Source organism: Ranitomeya variabilis, chromosome 3 (genome assembly GCF_051348905.1).
Source record: "Ranitomeya variabilis isolate aRanVar5 chromosome 3, aRanVar5.hap1, whole genome shotgun sequence".
Taxonomy (NCBI): domain Eukaryota; kingdom Metazoa; phylum Chordata; class Amphibia; order Anura; family Dendrobatidae; genus Ranitomeya; species Ranitomeya variabilis.
This window is the reverse complement of record NC_135234.1, coordinates 518844547-518861760: the sequence shown is the minus strand read 5'-3', so window position 1 is coordinate 518861760 and position 17214 is coordinate 518844547. Positions and strand designations below refer to the sequence as shown.

Genomic DNA, 17214 nt, shown 5'->3' with positions numbered 1-17214 from the left:
TGAAGTGCCGTACGTTTACGTACTTGTTTAGGAGCTTCAGGTCCAAAATGGGGCGTACCGTCCCGTCCTTTTTTGGCACGACAAAGAGGTTTGAGTAAAAACCTCTGAATCTCTCGTGTTCCGGAACCGGAACAATGACCCCGCTTTGGCGGAGGGATTCGATGGCGCAGTGAAGGGCGCGAGACTGAGCTCCCGAACTTGGGAGACGAGAGGGAAAAAACCATGCTGGAGGGGAGACGGAGAATTCTATTTTGTAGCCAGAAGACACCAGATCCCTGACCCATTCGTGGACGACGGAGAGCCAGACTTGCTGAAAAAGAAGCAGACGTCCGCCTACTTTGAAAGTGTCGACTGGAATAGTTCCCGAGTCATTGCAAAGGGAATCTGGCAGGCCTGGACCCTCTGGTTCTTGGTTGCCTAGGCTTTCCTCGCCAGGACTGATTCGGCCTGAAAGAAGGTAGAGAGTCTCTGTCTGTGCGTGCGGATCGTTTTGATCTGGATGAGGCGGCGGGATTGGACCAGAATGGGCTACTGCGAAAGGGCCGAAAGCGAAAATATTGTTGGCGCTGAAAAGCAGCTTTGGGCCTGTGTTGCGGGAGGAACTTGCTCTTTCCTCCTGTAGCGTCGGAAATAAGCTGGTCTAGTTTTTCTCCAAAAAGACGCCCACTCTGAAAAGGAAGGGAAATCAGAGACTTTTTTGAGGAGGTATCTGCACGCCACACTCTGAGCCCGATAGCTCTCCTAATGGTGATGGCGTTCGAAGCCGCAGTTGCTGCACAGTCCGCTGCATCGAGAGACGCATACATCATATAATCTCCAGCCATGGCAATTTGTTTGGCAAGGTCCGCCACCTCAGACGGAAGTCCCTGTTCCTGAATGGATTTTGAGAGGGCATCTGCCCAGAAAACCCATTGCCTTGGCAACCCAAGCCGCAGCAAAGGAGGGAGATAGAGAGGAACCTGAGGCTTCGTACACTGAGCGAGCTAGGGAATCTAGCTGGCGTTCTGTAGGATTCTTAATTGAAGCACCATCAGCAACGGATAAGAGAGTTTTGGTAGCTAAGCGCGAAACCGGAGGATCTACTAGTGCAGATTCCGTCCAATCTTTAACAAGATCTGCGGAAAAGGGATACTTCGATTCCAGGGCCTTTTTGCCCGTAAAACGCTTATCCGGACGCTCCCTGTGTCGCCTGACTATATCCAGGAAATCTGGGTGAAAGGCGAATGTCTTATGGGAACGCTTGGTTCTCGTAAAGGAGACGGAAATGTCCGGAGCAGAATTAGGGACATCGTCCACTTTTAGTGCATGATTGACTGCCTCGATGAGGGAGTCGACAGTAGATCTAAACTCCGGAGCATCCGGGTCTAAGGATGCGTCAGACTCATATTCAGAGTTGTGATCGCTACGAGCCCCTAGAGAGGGTGAGCGAGAAGTGGAGCTTCCAGAGGCTGACTGGCGTGGTGAGTGCTCAGGGGAGGTAGTGCGGATCCGTTTTCTGGATGACCGTGCCTCCTTCCGGTGAGAGTGGCCCCTGCTGGCCGACGATTCCCCTGATACGGAGGGATCTCTTAAGCCATGAAAAAAAGAGCCCCGCTCCCCGGAGGGGTCATGAAGGGATTTAATCGCTTTGGCTAAAGAATCCACGGACTGCGACAGTGACGCGGCCCACTCAGGGGGGCTAGATACACTGGGGTCGGTGGCGGCGGAGGGCTCCTGGGGCATCGCAGGCTGAGCAGAGGGGGGAACTCTGAGGCCGAGGAAGTGGAGCCTGGCAGGTGATACACGCAGTAAAAAAGGTAGTATGCACCTTTGTGATCTTTTTGGCCCTTGACTGGGACATGATGTACCCTAATGTAAGAGATAGTACTCAGGGTCTATAGGCTATGGAAGCGAGGGCGACGCTGCAAGGGAGAACCTAACGTGGTCTCCTTACCCGTGGTCCTGTGTCCCGCAAAGAGTGAGGCGGCGCTGAAGGGAAGACAGCCGGCATTCAGAGCGCTGCACGTGGAGGAGCAGCTGCGGTGTGCAGTGGAAAGAAAGATGGCCGCCGGGGGTTGGGAGGGTAATCTCGCAGAGAGCGAGAAGCGCCAGGACCGGAGGGCGGAGCTGCAGGATGACGCGAAAAGGTGGGCGGGGCCTATCGGGATGCTAGGCCGAAGCCGGGGACTAAATTTGCGGCCTCAGCCCGGCGCGCAGCCGCGGAGCGCCGGCGCCTAGTGGAGACCCTGAAAAAGTTTGCCCCGCTCCTGTGAAGGAGCCCTCCGGAACCACCAGGATGACCGGTCCCCCCCCCCCCAATGTGGCACTTACCTCGAATAGAAGGGGATCGCAGAGAAGCTTGCCACAGGTGAGCTGTGCCCAGGGTGATTAGGACGGTGCAGGGTTGGGGAAGCCTCTGTCCACCATCCCCCTGAGAGGGGGCTGGAGAGGAACCATCCGCCTCCTTGCATCATCCGCTTTCTCAGTGGTGATGCAGTGGGGGCTGCACGGGCGCCACAATGCAGAGTGCCTCTGAACAGCCGAGGGAAAACCTGGTGGGCAGGGCAAAATGTCCGGCAAAGAAGACCTGGCTGCAGAAGAGGATACGTAGAGGACACTCCGACACTCCATGTGCTCGTCTGTAAGGGGGGGGATCGGTCCCTCGAAAAGGGCCCGTCGCCCCCAAAGAATCAGCTCAGGCAGTGGCATCCCACGTCGCAGGAGAGGATACAGAGAGGTAAAACTCCCGTGCTCGCCTGTTGTTGGTTCAGGGAGATCGGAACATGAGAGAATCCGTCGCCCCTTCGTCCGAATATAAAAAAGGTTTAAATCCAGTGTGCCTCCGACGGACACTAAGCTTGAACTGGGTCTCTGGAAGCCAGCATGACTGTGTATACTGCAGCGGAGGAGCTAACCTTTTTTTGTCTCAACTTAGTGTCAGCCTCCTAGTGACAGCAGCATAACACCCATGGTCCTGTGTCCCCCAATGTGGCGAAGGAGAAATAAAAAAAGTTATGGCTCTGGGAAGAAGGGGAGTGAAAAACGAAAACGCAAAAACGAAAAAGGGCTGCGTCTTGAAGGGGTAAATATGTACTTCTTGATGTGGGAAGATACCATATTTTTTTTAGCTCCATTCAGACAAAAGTAAAATTATATCAAAAGTAATTAAAAAAAAAATCATATGTATTCTAAAAGGGCACCAATAACCACCGCAATGGTTGTATACAAACAAACAAAAAAAAAATAAAAACACACAATCCCTCAGACAGCTCAAATGATGGAAAGAAAAAGCATTATGGGTCTCAAAAAAATAAAAAAATTATTGGATCCTATACAAGTAATTTTTTTGGACAACCAAAAAAACCTCTTTATCTTTTTAATTGTATCATCTCGCAGACTGAAAAAAATGACCAACTATATTGCACAATATACCAAATAAAATGCTGATACACAGCTCAGTTTACAGCAAAATTTTTTAAAAAAAGTTTTGGAAATATATTTTTGGAGCACAGTGAATGGCCTAAAATTTTATAATGTAAACAGACAATTGCAAAATTGAGGTTTTATTTGTATTCCTCCCCATAAAGAATTTAAAAAAAGTATGTGCACCCTGAAATGGAGCCTATACTGAAAAAAGTTCTCAAATAAAATATGACTAAGGCTACTTTCACACTAGCGTCGTGCACTGCACGTCGCTATGCGTCGTTTCGGAGAAAAAACGCATCCTGCAAAAGTGCTTGCAGGATGCGTTTTTTCTCCATTGACTTGCATTAGCGACGCAGTGTGACGCATTGCCACACGTCGCAACCGTCGTGCAACGGTTGCGTCGGACCGTCGACACCAAAAAACGTTGCTTGTAACGTTTTTTGGTGCGTCGTTCCCGTCTTTTCCGACCGCGCATGCGCGGCCGGAACTCCGCCCCTGCCTCCCCGCACCTCACAATGGGGCAGCGGATGCGTTGAAAAACAGCATCCGCTGCCCCAGTTGTGCGGCGCTTGCAAAGTATGCGTCGGTGCGCTGCAACGTCGCATTGCGACGTGCAGTGCACGACGCTAATGTGAAAGTAGCCTAACAAATCCATGTTAGAATTGCTGTCTCATGAGCACCCACTCAAAACCCGCACATGTTATAACAAGTTGGAATCATAATATGCCAAGTAAAGGGAAATCGTTCCCAGATTTTTGCCTCCACATTTGATGGCAGAATGATTTATGGTCAGAGACCCAGTTTCCAGCGATGTATCACTTATATGGCTGCTTGCTGCAATTATGATAAATGACTTCTTTTTCTGCTGCAGATCTACCAGTTCTCTGAATCGGAGCTTTGTTTAACCCAACCCACACCACTGATTGGGCAGCTTTCTGTGTATGCTGTGCATAGGCGGAAAGCTGCCCATCAGTGCTGGGCAGGGTTATGCAGACCTCATGAATATGGGGGACTACATGGCATCAGGTTTACTAGTTCTCTAGCTAATAATCTCCTGCTGATAAAGCTGTGATTTTTAATTTTTTTTTAAAGGGAACCACCGCCTTTCAGGGCTGATATATAGCATTCTATAATGCTGTATATCTGCCCTCAACCCGGCCTGGAAGCTGTCATCAGGTTTGGCCGATACAAGTTTCGGCCACCCCCTTTCAAGGCTGATAGACATCATTCTATAATGCTGTATATCTGCTGCAACCTGACCTGCAAGAGAAGAAAACCGGTTTTTACTTACGAGTAATAGGATTTTACAGAGTCCACGACAGCACCCTACGAGAGAGGGGGTCCGCCCACCATCTGGACAGGAACCTACAGGATTTAAAGGGGCGGTCCCCCTCACCACTCCAGTTTGTGTTTCAGAATATAAGGGACACCGCCATTGAGTTAGTACACAATCATATATACTTAAACATTACTAAATACCATCACCTCTACAGAGTGACAACTAAAGGCACACCTTCCAATAGAGTGCAGGAATCCAGTGATTAACTACCGGGAGGGAATGTGTGGGTGCTGTCGTGGACTCTGTAAAATCCTATTACCGGTAAGTAAAAACCGGTTTTCCTATCGCCACGACAACACCCTACGAGAGATTTTCAAAGACTAATCACCTGGGAGGGATTACAGCACTAAGTACTGAACGCCCAAACTGTAAGTTGGCCTTAGATGATAAATCAAAACGGTAATGTTTATAAAAGGTGGAAGGAGATGACCACGTTGCCGCCTTACATATCACGTCTATGGAGACGTCTGTTTTCTCCGCCCAGGATGAGGCCATGGCTCGAGTGGAGTGGGCCTTGATGCCTTCCGGTGGTATTTGACCTTTGGCAGAATAGGCAGACATATTGCATCTCTGATCCATCTGGCGCTAGACCCTTTTGTTACACTCGCCCCTTTTCTTGGATTCTGGAAAGAAAAACAGAGCCCTACTCTGCCTCCAAGGTTCTGTCTTGTGCAAGTATGCTAATACTGCTCTTCTAACATCTAGCATATGACATTTCTGTTCTTCTGCTGAAACTGGACTATCACAAAATGATGGTAAATATATCTCCTGACTTCTGTGGAACTTAGAAGCTACCTTTGGTAAATATGCTGGATCTGGTTTTAAAACGATCTTATCCTGAAAGACCACTAGATAGGGAGGGTCTACTGACCACGCCTGCATATCACTAACCCTTCTAGCAGAAGTCAAGGCTACTGGAAGGACTGTTTTTAAAGTTAAAATTTTTATGGAGACAGAATCTAACGGCTCAAAGGGGGGTTCTGTTAAAGCATCCAAAAACAAATTTAGATCCCATGGCGGTAATCTAGCAATATGAACCGGGTTACTACGTTCACTAGCTTTAATAAACCTAGATACCGATCTATTTCCCGCCACATTGCTGTTATATAAGGCTCCTAGGGCTGATACCTGAACTCTAAGGGTACTGTCACACAGTGGCACTTTGATCGCTCCGACGGCACGATCCGTGACGTTGCAGCGTCGCTTGATTATCGCTCCAGCGTCGTAGACTGCGGTCACACTTTGCAATGCACGGCGCTGGAGCGATAATTTCATGACGTAGTTGCGATGTAGAAGTCATACGGGACATTGGGAATATCGTGCACACCTTTGTTACACGCTGCGATCATGCCGCCACAGCGGGACACTTGACGAAGAAATAAAGTTTCAAACGAACTGCTACGATGTACGATTCTCAGCGGGGTCCCTGATCGCAGTAGCGTGTCAGACACAGCGATATCGTAACTATATCGCTGGAACGTCACGGATCGTGCCGTTGTAGCGACCAAAGTGCCACTGTGTGACAGTACCCTAAGGGTATTTACCACCAACCCCAATTCTCGGCCTTTCTGTAAGAACTCCAGAATTGCCGGAATTGGGACCTTATCTGTTAAGGGTTGTTGATGAAAGGCAAAGAACTTCTTCCAAACCCTAGAGTAAATTTTAGTAGTAACTTCTTTCCGGCTACTTAAAAGGGTGGATATTAAGGCCTTTGAAAAACCCTTCTGCGCTAGCAACTCCCTCTCAAATTCCACGCCATCAAATGCAGAGACTCCACATTGGGGTAACGAAATAGACCCTGAGAGAGAAGTTCCGGACTTGAGGGCAACACCCAAGGGTCGGTCACTGACATTGTTCTGAGTAAGGAGAACCATGCCCTCCTGGGCCAGAAGGGGGCAATTAGGATTACTCTCGCCTTCTCCTCCCTGATCTTCCTGAGAAGTAGAGGGATCAGACACATTGGGGGAAACGCATATGCTAGAGGGAAATCCCAATGAACTTGAAGGGAGTCTACTATACAAGGTTTGTCCGCTACCCGAAGGGATGCAAACTTCCTGGTCTGTCTGTTTTCCCTTGTAGCAAACAGATCTATAACGGGTAATCCCCAAAGACCCACTATCTGTTTGAACACTAGCCGGTTTAGAGACCATTCTCCCTGATGTAGAGAATGACGGCTGAGGTAATCTGCCTCCGTATTGTGTTCTCCTCGTATGTGGACTGCTGATAAAGAGAGCAAGTGAGTTTCTGCTATGGTGAGTATATCTGTGGTGGTGTTCATTAGAGATTTTGACTTTGTCCCTCCCTGATGGTTGAGGTATGCCACTACTGTCATGTTGTCGGACTGTACCCGTACATGCGAATCCCTCAGGATCGGTAGCCAATTGAGCAGGGTATATTTTACTGCCGTAAGCTCCTTCCAATTTGAGGATCTTTGGGTTTCTAGGAGAGACCATTGCCCTTGTGTCCAAACATCTCTTATGTGAGCTCCCCAACCTATCGGGCTGGCATCGGTTGTGACCGTGTTGTCCGGTACTATTCCCCAATGTACCCCTTTTGACAAATGTCCAATATTTAGCCACCATTTTAGACTGTAGAGAGTGGTGGTGGATAGTCTGAGTCTTCCGTTCAGGCGACCTTGAAGACTCCTTTCTGCATCTAAGATTTAGGTCTGCCATACCAGAGTGTGGAATTGAGCCCACTGAACGGCCGGTATACATTACGTCAATGACCTGAGAAGGGACATTGTGTCTCTCAAGGTCAGATCTGGATTTTTTCTTACAGTCCTGACTTTGTGAATAATCCTCTGCTTTTTTTCTTCTGGAAGGAAACATAGCTGATCCTCAGAATTTAGCAGAATACCGAGGAAAGTCTGACTCGTTGATGGCTCTAGTTTTGATTTCTTTAGGTTGACCAGCCAACCCAGGTCCTGTAGAGATGATATTATACGGTTTAGGCGAATCTTACACTGGAAAAACGAATTGCCCACTACCAGGAAGTCATCCACGTAGGGTATAACTAATGTATCTTGTTCTCTGATATAGGCCATTACTTCCGCAATGATCTTAGTAAACACTCTCGGTGCCATAGACAATCCAAATGGCATTGCCGTAAACTGAAAATGTCTGACCTGATCGTTTAATCGCACCGCCATTCTGAGGAACCGCTGATGATCCTTGTGAATGGGTAGATGGTAGCATGCATCTTTTAGATCCAGGACTGTCATATAACACCTGGGAAAAAGAAGTTTAGTCGCCGATTTAATGGATTCCATTTTAAAGGCATGGTATTGTAGAAATTTATTCAGCTTCCGTAAATTTGTGATGGTCCGAAAGGTTACATCAGTCTTGGAAATTAAAAATAAAGGGGAATAAAACCCCTCCCCTTCTTGATCTTTCGGGACCTCTACAATAACCTCCTTTTTTCTCAACAGCTGAACCTCTTTTTCCAGGGCCTCTTGTTGATCTGAAGAATTAAGGGCAGTCAATACATAGTGATCAGGAGGTATCTCCCGAAACTCTAATTTTAATCCTGACACAACTATACCCAGAATCCAGCTGCTGAAATTTATTTTGGCCCATTGGTTATAAAAATATCTTAATCTGCCCCCTACTGGAAGTTGTGATTTATCGGTAATTGAGTCTACGCCTTGAAGATGAAGATGAGGTATTGAAGTCTGAACCTTTCTTCCTCGGCTCCGTCGGTTCCCAATCCCGGTTTGAATAAGGTCTTCGGTATGACATGCGCTTCTTGAAGGTATTCCTAAAGGTAGGATTGAATACTTTAGGAAATCCCTTCTTCCTTTCCTCTGCCTTGGCAAGGATGTCATCCAGCACAGGGCCAAATAAGTACTCACCCCTGCATGGAATAGTACACAGTTTAGCTCTAGCCTGAGCATCCCCTTTCCAGGTCTTAAGCCATAGGGCTCGCCGGGCAGCATTCGAGAGTCCCGCCGATCTGGTTGCAAGCTTCAGAGAGTCTACGGATGTATCTGCCAAGTACGCCACACCCTCACGAATCTGAGACAGGGAGTTCAGCAATTTGTCTCTAGTCACCTTAGATTTCAGCTGCTCCTCCAGCTGAGTTACCCAGACCATAACTGATCTGGCAGTGCAAGTACTAGAAATTGCAGGTTTGAATGCTCCTGACGATGACTCCCAAACCTTCTTCAGGAGCATATCCGCTTTCCTATCAGACGGATCCTTTAGAAGACCTACATCCTCTAGTGGTAAAGTGCATGACTAAGATGTGAAAGCCACAGCTGCGTCCACCTTAGGGACTTTCACCCACTCAGCTAAATCCTTATAATCAAAGGGATATCTGCTCTTCGCAGATGACGGCAAAAAACCTTTGTCCTGCTTATCCCACTCATGTTTTAACCCCTTTCTGCCAGCTTTCTGCCTTTCTGGAATAGTACGTCAGCTGGCAGATCCCCTGCTTTAAGGTGGGTTCCGGCGGTGAGCCCACTTCAAAGCCGCGACATGTCAGCTGTTTCGTACAGCTGACATGTGCACGCAATGAGCGCGAGCGGAATCGCGATCCGCCCGCGCCCATTAACTAGTTAAATGCCGCCGTCAAGCGCTGACAGCGGCATTTAACTTGCGCTCCCGGCAGCTCGGCCAGAAGTGCTCGCACTGCTGACCCCCGTCACATGATCGGGGGTCAGCAGTGCATCGCCATAACAACCAGAGGTCTCCTTGAGACCTCTATGGTTGTTGATGGCCGATTGCTTTGAGCGCCACCCAGTGGTCGGCGCTCAAAGTACACCTGCCTTTCTGCTACATAGAGGTGATCTGTATGTCACCTCTATGTAGCAGAGCCGATCGAGTTGTGCATGCTTCTAGCCTGCTATGGAGGCTATTGAAGCATGCCAAAATTTAAAAAAAAAGTGGTTAAAAATATAAAAAAAATAAAAAATATATAAAAGTTCAAATCACCCCTTTGCCCCAATCAAAGTAAAACTATAAAAAAAAAAAAAAAAAAATCAAACCTACACATATTTGGTATCGCCGCGTTCAGAATCGCCCGATCTATCAATAAAAACAAAGGATTAACCTGACCGCTAAATGGCGTAGCGAGGAAAAAAAATAAAAACGCCAAAATTACGTTTTTTTTGGTCGCCGCGACATTGCATTAAAATGCAATAACGGGCGATCAAAAGAATGTATCTACACCAAAATGGTATCATTAAAAACGCCAGCTTGGCACGCAAAAAATAAGCCCTCACCCGACCCCAGATCATGAAAATTGGAGACGCTACGGGTATCGGAAAATCGCGCAATTTTTCTTTTTTTTTTTTTTTTTTTAAGCAAACTTTGGAATTTTTTCTCACCACTTAGATAAAAAATAACCTAGACATGTTAGGTGTCTAAGAACTCGTGATAGGCCTGGAGAATCATAATGGCAGGTCAGTTTTAGCATTTGGTGAACCTAGCAAAAAAGCCAAACAAAAATACCGGATTACTCACCGGTAATGCTCTTTTATAGAGCCCACGACAGCACCCACTAGAGAGAGGGGATCCGCCCCTAGGAACAGGAAACCTACAGAGAGATAAAAGGGGCGGCCCCCCTCGCTCCTCAGTTGTTTTACAGAGAAAAGGAGGAACCGCCGCCAGGTTTTAGTTAACAGGTTCAGACATATATACATATTTACAACTTCATACTATATTACTCTATTATTTACATCTCCCTACCAAGGCACCACGTGCAACTAAATAAAAGAAAAGGGAGGGATGTGAATGGGTGCTGTCGTGGGCTCTGTAAAAGAGCATTACCGGTGAGTAATCCGGTATTTTCTATTCGCCACGACAGCACCCACTAGAGAGATTTTCAGAGACTATATACTGGGTGGGTTAACTGAGTCAAGAACCGAAACCCCAAAGGTTAGATCAGAAGCAGCAGATCGGTCTAATCTATAGTGCCTATAGAAGGACTATGGCATCTCTTATCCAGCGTGATAGCGTGTTCTTTGTGACTCTGGAACCCTTGGTTTTACCCTGGAAAGACACAAAGAGCCCTACTCTTCCTCCAGTCCCTAGTTCTCTCTAGATAGGCTAGAACAGCTCTTTTAACATCTAGGGTATGAAGTCTAGCTTCTTCTGGAGTCGAGTGGTCTTCATAAAAGGTAGGTAACAAGATCTCCTGAGATCTATGAAAACTAGTGGCTACCTTAGGGAGATAACAAGGGTCCGTCTTCAAAATTATTCTATCAGATGTCACAGATAGAAAAGGAGGATCAATTGATAAGGCATGCAGATCACTCACTCTTCTAGCGGATACTAACGCTACCAACAATATCGTTTTTAGCGAGATGTTCTTTAAGGAGGCTACATGAAGAGGCTCAAACGGGCTCTGCGTCAAGGCATCTAGGACCAAAGTTAGATCCCACTGAGGCACCTGTGGTATATCTATTGGTTTTGATCGCTCAAATGCCGATATAAAACGAGATATCCATCTATCGCCTGCCACATTATAACTATAAAGGGCTCCTAGAGCTGAGACCTGGACTCTCAGAGAATTTACAGAAAGCCCCAATTCAAGTCCTTTTTGCAAGAACTCCAATATTGAAAATATAGGCACCTCAGAAGAAAGTTGTGTTGCATGAAATTCAAGAAATTTTCTCCAGACTCTGACATAGATCTGGGTAGTAGAAGGCTTCCTACTCTTCATGAGGGTATCTATAAGACCACTAGAAAAACCTCTTAGAGTTAATAACTGCCTCTCAAATTCCATACAGTCAGGTTCATGCCTTTTACCTGAGGATGGAAAAACGGTCCCTGAGACAGTAGGTCCCTGGTCTGGGGCAGAATCCAAGGGTCTGTAGTTGACATTGCCCTTAGCCATGAGAACCATGGCCTTTTGGGCCAAAATGGGGCTACCAACAGAACTCTTGCCCCCTTCCTCCCTTATTTTTCTTATTACTATTGGTAATAGATTCCATGGAGGAAATGCATACGCCAGGTCGAATGTCCATGGCACTTGAAGGGCATCTAATATGTCCGGGTTGTCCAGTCTGAAAAGTGAAGCAAATGTTTCGACCTGACGATTGGCCCTTGTTGCGAATAGGTCTATTTGAGGCATGCCCCACCAGTTTGTTATCAATTTGAAAATTCTTCTGTTGAGCACCCATTCCCCTTGATGAAGGGTATGACGGCTGAGGAAATCTGCACGAAAGTTGTCTATGCCTCTGATGTGAACTGCTGACAAGGACAATAGATGATTTTCGGCTAACATCATGATGTCTGATGTGACTTCCATAAGATTGTCCGATCGTGTACCTCCCTGTCGATTCAGATAGGCCACCGCAGAAGTGTTGTCGGTGAAAACCCTTGTGTGAGAGCCTCGTAGCTGGGGAAAAAAGTGGAGTAGGGAATAATATATGGCCTTTAATTCTTTAACATTAGAGGATTTAGCCGATTCTGAGCTGGACCAAAGACCCTGAACCACCTGATCTCTAAAATGTGCCCTCCAGCCTTCAGGACTAGCATCTGTGGTCACTACAGTATCAGGAGTGATGACCCATAGTACCCCTTTTGATAGATTTTCCCAATCTAACCACCATGTAAGGGAGTGTACTACTTCTGATGTTAGAAAAACTGTGTGATCCAAACGTCCCCTACTTCTAATGTCCTCCTGCAATATAAATTTCTGGAGTTGCCTGGTATGGAATTGCGCCCATCTAACCGCAGGGATACATGATGTTAGTGAACCCAGCAACGACATACTACGTTTTTTTAATTGCTAAATCTACTTTGTCAACAATGGAAGCTTTCTTATCATCAGGCAACCAACATACTTGGTCAACTGAATCCAGAAGGAGTCCTAGAAATTTTTGACAAGTAACAGGTTGGAGTCTGGATTTTTCCCAGTTGACAATCCAGCCAAGCGTTTGTAAGGAAAACGCCACTTCCTCCAACCTTTGCTGACACTGCAGGGCATTTTTCCCCAAAATTAGATCATCTAGATATGGTATGACCAGTGTGTCTTTTAACCTCAGAAAGGACATTACTTCCAATAATAATTTAGTAAAAACCCTTGGAGCCATAGATAGGCCAAAGGGCATTGCTCTATATTGTAGATGACGAACCTGACCATCTATACAAACTGCTACCCGAAGGAACTGCTGGTGTGACTGGTGTATAGGAAGATGGTAATAAGCATCCTTAAGATCCAGTACTACCATGTAACAGTTAGGGAACAAATTTTTTATGGCTGATCGTATGGATTCCATTTTAAATGGCCTGGGTTTTATGAAGGTGTTCAGTCTCCTTAAATTAAATATAGTTCTAAAGGATCCGTCAGGTTTAGTAATCAAAAACAAGGGGGAGTAAAACCCCTTCCCTGTTTGAGATGACGGAACCTCTATTAAGACCCGTTTGGCCAAAAGGGACTTAATTTCAATTTCCAATGCTTCCTGCTGTGGTCTGGATTTTAGGGAGGTGAGCAGGAAGGAATCCGGAGGTTTTCGGATAAAGTCTAGAGCGAGGCCTGAAGATATTAATTTTATGGCCCATGGATTTACGGTTATTTTCTTCCACTGATCAATAAATCCCAGAAGTCTACCGCCCACTGGTGGAATAGGGTTCCCGGAATTTTTCGGCTGGTCTGAAGGGGCGCTTGTTGAATAAATTGCCCTTCTGCCTGAACTCCTTGTTTCTCCATTGGTCCTTAAAGCCTCCCTTTCTGCCAAATGATGGCTTCCTGAATGCCCTTCTGTAAGAAGGAACAAAGGGATTAGGGAACCCTTTCTTTCTCTCACCCGCCTTAGTGAGTATCTCGTCCAACACGGTTCCAAAGAGGTACTCACCCTGACAGGGTATGGAACACAATTTGGATCTACGATAAGAGTAAAAGCAGAGGACAGCGCCACATCAGGGAGTGTTAGGCAATAACACACTTTATTCTGCCTCCTGTGGCACAGGAGGCAGAATAAAGTGTGTTATTGCCTAACACTCCCTGATGTGGCGCTGTCCTCTGCTTTTACTCTTATCGTGGACTTTGACCGGGAGGACCCCCTGGTGTGGACGTGCGCCCTGATGTCCATGAAGACAATGTTGGTATTGGGTGCGGTCTGACCTATTTCTTTGGTTGGATTTTTACAATTTGGATCTAGACTGGGCATCCCCCTTCCAGTTTCTTAGCCATAATGCTCGCCGAGCAGTATTAGAGAGGCTAGCTGTCCTAGCCGCCAGGCGGAGAGCATCTACGGCGGCATCAGATATAAAAGCCGCCGCACCCTTAATCAAGGGAATTGACGCACGTAACTTCTCTCTAGAAATGCCTTTATTGATATTTTGGTCCTACTGCTCTAACCAAACCAGCATAGACCTACTGGTACATGTGGCTGAGATCGCTGGCTTGAAAGCAGTGACACAGGCCTCCCATGATTTTTTAAGGAGTGCATCCGATTTTCTATCCATAGGATCGGATAAGGAACCTGCATCCTCCACAGGTAAAGAAGAACGGCGAGATGTAGATGCTACGGCCGCATCAACTTTCGGTATTTTAGCCCAGGAATCCAAATCCTCGTCATCAAAGGGGTAGCGTCTCTTACAGGGTATTGGCACAAACCCCTTTTGTCCTTTACTCCATTCCTTCTTAACGAGGTCTTTTATGGCCTGATTTACTGGAAATACATGGCCCTTTCGCTGAGAAAGACCCGCGAACATAAGTTCCTGTGGCGTTTGGGGTTCTTTTGATTCAGCCAACCCCATCGTACTTCTCACTGATTTAATTAAGTTGTTAACACCATCAGTAGGAAAACAGACATAGTCCTGTTCACCTGATGAATCAGACGATTGAGACACATCTGAATCCACGTCTCCACTCTCTGCTGACGTGTCAGCTTTAGGTGAGGACATTCTCCTACTTCTCCTTTCCACATTTACGGAGAGACCACCTCCTAATGACTGCAGCTCTTCACGAATTATAAGTCGTATCTCATTCATTTTGACAGACTCCTCCTGCCACAAGGTGTTGTTTATACAGGCCTGACACAGCTTTTTAAGATAAGAGTCAGGCAGGGGCTCAGTACATATAGCACACTGTTTGTGCTTTGTTTTCCCCGTCCTCTTTGCCTAAAAACATAAGCAGAGGAAATACTATAAGCTTCCTTGAAGCTATATAACACTCACCCAGAAGCACATGTATATACCGGTTGCTGGGTTTGCCTGGCCTGGGGTGTGGAACGGGACGATTTTCCTCCTGATTTCACAGTGGAATCACTCCTCTTTGAGTGCCCACTACTCTTATTTCTGGTCTCACCACCGGGTATTAGTGGGTCCTCCATAGGGCGCACAGAGACTTCCTCTTGGGACGACATGATAGAGCGCTGTCTGTCCTGCCCAAGTGCAATACATAGTGCAGGACCTTAAAACACACCCTCTTTTTTTTTTTTTTACCTGATTAGTCGGTGCAGCGCCAGGGGGACAAGAAAACCGCCCAGAGGAAACCAATATGGCGGTTCCCCTGGAAATAGAACGCTGACCTCCGGGGTGCAGGGAACTACATCCGTGATGCGGCTCCGCCGCGCATGCGCCGGCGTCTCAGCCTGCCGGCTCTCCAAGCGCTACTTCCGCCCATGTCGCCGCCATACCTGAGGGACTGGGGAAACAGCCGATGACCGCTCCGGAGGGTATCGTTACCTGGCTCCAGAAACCTGCATTCTCCCAGGTAATTCGGTCAGCCCAGGCAAACCGCACCACCGGTCGTCCCTTACAACGATGTCCCATCAGGGAGACCGTTGTTTAACTTCAGGCTCCGCAGACCACAGCAGATGAGGGGGGAACCAGCAGGAACCCCCGACTCTGTCCACTCACTCTGGAGCCCCTGTTGCTCAGCAGAGACGCACAGGCGGCATCCAGGCGAGTTTTCCTCTTCTTAACCATTTCGGAGAATCTTCTCTGTGGGTTCCCCTTTAGGAACAGGAAACCAACTGAGGAGCGAGGGGGGGCCACCCCTTTTATCTCTCTGTAGGTTTCCTGTTCCTAGGGGCGGATCCCCTCTCTCTAGTGGGTGCTGTCGTGGCGAATAGAAAAACAAGTGTGAGATTGCACTTTTTTTGCAATTTCATCACACTTGGAATTTGTTTCCCGTTTTCTGTTACACGGCATGGTAAAACCAATGGTATCGTTCAAAAGTACATCTCGTCCCGCAAAAACTAAGCCCTCACATGGCCATATTGATGGAAAAATAAAAAAGTTATGGCTCTGGGAAGGAGGGGAGCGAAAAACAAAAACAAAAAAAGCTCCGGGGGTGAAGGGGTTAATAAGGTCCTTGACCGTGTCTACTACCGGAAACGACCTACAATTCTTCTGACACAAGCCCGCAAACATTATATCTTGGGTAGATCTCGGCTCCTTGTTTTCCGCAACCGCCATGGTTGTGCGAACCGCCTTAACTAACACATCCATATTATCCACTGAAAAACATGGCCTTCCCTCTTCATCCGAGGAGGATGGCGATGAGGAGCCTGAACATTCACCCACTTGTAAAAATGGGCTAGATCCAGGTGATAAGCCGACCTCTCATGTCGACCGCCTTTAAGAGAATAATTAATCTCTTCCCTGATGACCGCCCTGAGGTCTGATGAACGAAGGGGAGCTTCTTACTCTAAGGTCCGACAAATACAAGCCTGGCAAAGCCTCTTATTATAGCTATCAGGCAAAGGTACTGTGCATAATGCACACTGCTTATGCTTAGTTTTAGACGTCTTTTTGACCTGCAACAAAGCACAAAAACGGTCCATATCAGCTACTAGGTGTAATCTTTAACACTCACCAAAGGCTGACCACAAGAGTACCGGTTTCGGAGGAGGTGAATCCACACGTGACGCTGGGGCGCTCAAACGCTGTTGCCCCCGTACCACACTGCTGCTTCTCCTTGAGCGGCTGCTACCGCTTTTGCTGCGCTGCTCAGGCACCTCCACCTGAATGTGCTCTGTGTCCCCTACCGAGGACATGTTGCCGCACTCATTCCACAGCCACCACTGCTTAATACCTGAAGCCGCGCCTCCTCCCCGGCCTCCCCCGGAAGTGTACCATCTACTTCTGGGTCAGCAGCGCTGATGAGACGCCGGCCAGCGCCGCGCTTATGCGACCCAGGGCGGCTCTGCCCGACCCCTGGGATCACGCCCTCCACATGGCCAGACGAGGAGGGGTCTGCAAGCAGGACACCTCAGACGCTGCTTCCAGCATCCCCATCTCTGCCGTTCTCACAGACACCGCGCAGAGGCTGATGGATCAGGGTAGGCACTTCATGCTTAGCACCTGTCTGTTCCCATCTAGGACAGGATCCCAAACTGGAGTGGTGAGGGGGACCGCCCCTTTAAATCCTGTAGGTTCCTGTCCAGATGGTGGGCGGATCCCCTCTCTCGTAGGGTGCTGTCGTTGCGATAGGAAAAATACCTTTTTATTATACTCACCTGCGGCGTGCTCCTGTGCAGAGCAAAGTACTGCAGTGCACAGGCGCTGGGC

General features: G+C 47.6%; 1 protein-coding gene across 1 annotated transcript in view; it reads right to left on the bottom strand.

Moving 5' to 3' along the window:
* The window catches only part of TUBGCP3 (tubulin gamma complex component 3), a 164235-nt gene that overhangs the window by 89525 nt on the left and 57496 nt on the right, over nt 1–17214 (bottom strand). The window lies entirely within an intron of this gene.